This window comes from Chrysochloris asiatica, unplaced genomic scaffold, assembly GCF_000296735.1.
Source record: "Chrysochloris asiatica unplaced genomic scaffold, ChrAsi1.0 scaffold00044, whole genome shotgun sequence".
Lineage (NCBI taxonomy): Eukaryota > Metazoa > Chordata > Mammalia > Afrosoricida > Chrysochloridae > Chrysochloris > Chrysochloris asiatica.
In genome coordinates this window covers 12,390,948-12,396,172 of record NW_006408562.1, presented here as the reverse complement: position 1 = coordinate 12,396,172, position 5,225 = coordinate 12,390,948, and the positions used below count along the sequence as shown (strand labels likewise).

At 49.7% G+C, this 5,225-nt stretch overlaps 1 pseudogene; it reads left to right on the top strand.

Annotated features, from left to right (window-relative positions):
* Positions 1-1,974: 1,974 nt before the first annotated feature.
* LOC102815322 lies at positions 1,975-2,599 on the top strand (annotated as a pseudogene).
* The last annotated feature ends 2,626 nt before the right edge of the window (positions 2,600-5,225 follow it).

The window sequence follows — 5,225 nt, the reverse complement described above, 5'->3', positions numbered from 1 at the left end:
TGTGTTAAATAATTGCAGTTATTAAGAACTCATTTTGGTAACTGATTCTTCTGTATGACTTTTATTGAGGAATTTTAGGGAGAAAACAGCTATTTGGCACATTACTATTTCCCTTAAACTTCATAGCAATACTCTTTCTGAATGGAACTGTAATGTCAGCAAATGTAAAAGGCCATCCAGAGTTCCCTCCTCTTCTAACAAGATGCACCATACTTCATTATCAGTTCCAGACCTTCTGCTATGGCTCCTTAATCATAGGCGGGATACGCCTGGATCTGGTGTGTTTCCATCTTATCTTGGAACTCTGTGTATTTGACCAGACTCAAAGCCAGATGATCCATCAGTCTTTACAGGTGACCTTGTTGTTTATCCCCGGTCAACACCAGTTCATCTGGAGGAGACACTTTCTCCCCAATCAACATCTAATATCAAATGACGGTTAGCCTGAGAAGGATTTGCAGGCTAACAAATTAAACAGAAAAACCAATAGGAAATAAAGAATTTATGTTATTATTGCAGGTGCATGGAAAATGCTAAGGGGTATATTCAGGAGATCTCAAACGTGAGCATAATGACCTATGTTGTTGTTGTTAAGTGCTGTCGAGTTGATTCCAATTCATAGTGACCCTGTATAGGGTTTCCAAGGAGCAATTGGTGGTCTTGAACTGCCGACCTTGTGGATTGCAGAAGAGTTTGTAAAGTTATCTAAAAATGATGAAGGAGTCTAGCTTGAAGAGACAAGTGTAAAAGTCCTTAGACCTTGCAGGTGCGGCATGTTAATGGGCTAATTGTTAAGCCCTGGACCTACTGTAAATCAAGTCGAAGGGTAGGAGCTGAGATCAGATACTGTGGAACCGTAGATCATTGGGGGTCTTTAAAGCCATGACAGGACTCCTGGTGTGGGGCTGTAGGATCAGCACTGGACTGTGAACCACAAGGCCAGCAGTTCAAATTCACCAGCTGCTCCTTGGAAATGCTATACAGAGTCGCTACGAGCCAGACGGACTCAATAGCACTTAACAACAACAACAAGAAGCCATGAAAACATAATCATTTGTAGGTTTCATGGTCCTGGGATACTGTTAACATACAAAATGATGGCAGATACCATATTATAGTGCTTACTGCCTTTATCAAGGATCATCTCATTTACTATAGATGATCTTATGAGCTAGATGCCACCATTGGCTCTATAGAGAAGTAACTCATCAGAAGTCCCACAAAATAGAAAATGGTGCAGGAAGGCTTTGAATATTGGTCTGTCTGATTTCAGGGTCATGTCCTTAACTAGGATCATATACTATCACACACCCATAGATGACCACTCTCGGCCTAGTTCCTTTAGCAGCTGGACCTTTCGCCTCCTCTGTTTATTTGCCATTGCTCATCTGTTAGTTGGCAGCTTGCATGTTGCTGTGGTGCGGAAAGCCACACCACCAGGGTCACCATGGTAGACGGGTTTCTATGGAATGTGCAGACTAAGGTAGAATGGAAGGAAAGGCCTGGTGATTTACTTCTGAAAATTAGTCAATAGAGGCATTTTGGATGCAGCAAATATTGCCCAATATAATGCTGGAAAGATGAGTCCCCTAAAGGGGGACAAGCGTCCACAACAAAGGACTCGTGCCAACCCATAGTTGGGAAGATGATGAAGGACTAGACAACTGTCCGTTCTGTTGTTGATGGGTTACCATGTGCCACGACTGCAAGCATGCCCAGTGCTTTGATCTGGAGTCATACCTGTAGCTGAACTGTGACCGAGGGACCTGGAGGAGTACTATATGCAGTAAAACCGCTCTGCTGGAGGGCCTGGAAGTGGACCAGTACATGTGGGGGATCCTGAATGCCATCCAGCACTCTGAATTTGAAGAGGTCATCATCGATCCTACATGCAGCTGGCAGCCGGTGCCCATCAAGTCGGACCTGCACATCAAGGATGACCCTGGCAGCATCCCTTCCAAGTGCTTCAAGACTATGAGTCCCGGCCAGATGATCATGCCTAACGTTATGGAAATGGTCGCAGCCTGGGGCCCCGGGCCATCTGCCTACCCGCTCCCACCTCCACCCGGAGGCACCAACTCCAGTGACAACAGCAGCCAGGGCCATAGCAACTTTGACTTTCCCCACGGGAACACTGGTGGGACATCCATGAGTGACTTCATGCACGGGCCCCCTAGCTCTCTCACCACCCCTCCCCCGATATGTCTAACAACATGGCTGCCCTCGAGAAGCCCCTCAGTCACCCAATGCAGGAAATGCTCTAACCAAACCCATACCTCCATACAAGGCTTGCACGTACCACACCCCAGCAACCAGGCAAGGCCTCCATTACATCATATCGGGGCTCCTCCTCCTTCCCAGCCACCCGGCAACCGCCTCAGGCTGCTCCCAGCAACTATCCACACAGCCACCCAACCTTTAACGTCTCCTCAGCCTTAGAGGGTCAGGCCCGAGCTCAGGGAGCCTCGGACATGCCGGAGCCTTCGCTGGATCTCCTTCCAGAACTCACAAATCCCGACAAGCTCCTCTCCTACCTGGAACCCCCGACCTGCCGAGCAATAGTAATGAGGACCTTCTGTCTCTCTTTGAGAACAACTGAAGGCCACACATGTCGGGTCAGCTCTACACTCTGCCCCCTTCCCCATATGCCCACACACTTTCACCTGGGAGCCGTGACCTCGAACCACCGCCACCTACAACCTTGGGTTCAGTGGGTGGGAGCCCTCCTTTGCTGTCCTTTTACAGAGCAGAGGGGCCGGGGAGTAGGTGCAGCTGGAAGCCTGTGTGAGCCTGGGCTCTGCCCACGTCCAGAGCAGTCCCCAAGGAAGACCCCAAGACAGGGAAGGGCCCAGTGAGAGGAACGTGGGTGAAGCCCTCTTCCTGGCCCTCTGCTGATTCCAAATAGCCTGCCCCAGACTCCTCCACTCTGAACGCTGTAGCCCTGCCTCCCTGCTGCCTGGCCCTGAGCCTCCTGCAAGTGACTGGGAAGCCAGTGAGAAGGCCCCAGAGGTCCAGAGAACCTTGACCGTGGCCCAGGAGGGGCCGTGATTGCTGACTGCATTGAGAACAGCCCACACACCACCTAAACGCATAAACCTCTGGGAAAGAAAACATCTCTCAGGCCTGGGAGTTGCCATTTGGTCCCCCAGCTCTAAGCCACTTTCACCCTGTCAACACAGGCCCTCAGAAAATAAGATGATTTGGTTGAGACAGTACGCCATTCCTGCTCAGGACTGGTGGGCTAGGGGGCTGGCATGACACTTTATGGCTCCAAGACCTTCAGACGCAAGCCAGGGCCCTGCCTTGTGGACAGAGAGAGTCCAACCAAAATGATCGTCTCCTTGGCTGGGGGTGGATGTGTAATGGGAGTGTTAGAGGCAAAGAAGGACAGCAACTTATAACTCTCCTCCAAGCCATTCCCTTTCAAAATCCAACAGAAAACCGCATTCAAGTTAACTGAGTCCTCTGGAGGAAGGCCCATTGGAATTGGACAGAAAGCAAATCAATTCTCTCCGTGTGTTCTGTTTCCTTCCTCCTGGCCTCCACCCACCTCTCCCCAATTGTTATATGGGATGTCCACTTCCCACTGTCAAACCAGACTCTGGCAAAGCAGGAGAGGTGCAGGTCCGGGTGGACACATGAGTTCAACATTTGTCTGTCTGTCCCTGTGTTTAAGGCTGCCCGAAGCTCAGCCCTATCCAATGCCATGTGGGCAGAGATGGACCTGTGTGCATTGCATGATGTTTCTGGGCCATGCCCAGCTGCCAGCCTCTCCCTCCTGTGCCCTCTGTCATGAGACCATGCCACACTCTTGCTCGCTGAAGCAGAGCAGCCTCGTGTCTGTCCACACCTCTCCATCTAGCTTTGTGCTCCCTGGGCACTTCCACTGGCCAGCCTGCTGCTGTCTTCATTCTGTGCCAGGTTAACCCACAGTCCCCTTATGCCATGTGGTTTGTGGTGATGACAGGCTGTCTAGTCATTTGGATGACGTCTGTAAAATCTTTACAGTCTGTAAAATCTTTCCTGCTGCTGTCTGGGGCCCCCTTGCTCTCCTGCCCTCTGTGGTCTCCATCTCTGTCCCACCCTTCTCCCTCTCGGTGGGGGGTGGCTCCCGTACTCCACTCTGGACTTGACTGAAATGGTGGCCCCACTGTTGACGCCTAGTCACTGTTCCAGGCGGCACAAGGTTTTCTGTAGCAAAGCTGCCATTGACCCTTTTCTCTTGGTCCCTTTGTTGAGGTTTTTCAAATGGTATGTTGTTTAGTATGCAAATCATTTGTTTTAAGAATCACTTTTGTAAAAACAAAACAAAACAAAAAAAGCACAACTAATAGCAACCAATGCTTATTTGGGTTTGATTGGCATTTTTACTTGATGACTTTCTCAAAGTCTTGTTGATCATCCTTGTTATTTTATTTACCAGATCAAAGCCAAAGGAGTGGCCATTGTGTTCTTCGAACTCATGGCAAGCCTCTATGGGTGCAAAGTCCAGCCGCACTCCCGAGGGTGGTCAGGGCTCTGAATTTTGGAAGTAGATTGTCCGGCCTTTCTTTTAGGGTGCCTTGGAGTGAGTTCCAATCTCCAAACTTTCAGTTGGTAGTCAAGTACTTAACCATGCCACTCAGGGAGTCCAGATGCCAGATATGACTATGGAATGTCCCAAAGTATGCACAATTATACCCTGGAAAGCAAGCTGACAAAGCGCCTGCCCTCGTTCTGTGACCACAGCCCTATTCTTCCTCCTCACACTTCCCTCACTTCATAAAACATCATTAGCATTGCCTACGTTTGTTCTTGGCTTCCGCTACCAAGCAGCCTGGCACCCTGTCCCCACCCCCACCCCTGTCCCTCTACTCCCAGCAAAAGCAGACTTTCCCCCGGCTGTTCCTATTGTCAGCCCTCTCTGCTCCTTGGGGCTTCTTCCCACACTCAGCCCCACATGGGCTTCAGAAACTCACCTCGACTGCCCCTCTGAAAGGACCAAGCTGGGAAGCAGCAAGGGGAGACGATGAATGGGTGAACTGTCAGTCCTTTGTCCCTTCCTCTGGGTACCATTTAGACATCTTTGCTGACATGGAATTTGAATTTCAAAAGGTTTCAAGAACATTGCTCAAACCCACAATTTCCCAGTAGCTTGAAAACCTCTTAAATCGTTACCTTCAATCTGCTGCTGGTGATGTGAGGATGTTGAGTATGTGCACTGTGTCGTGCTGGATAGTGTGAGT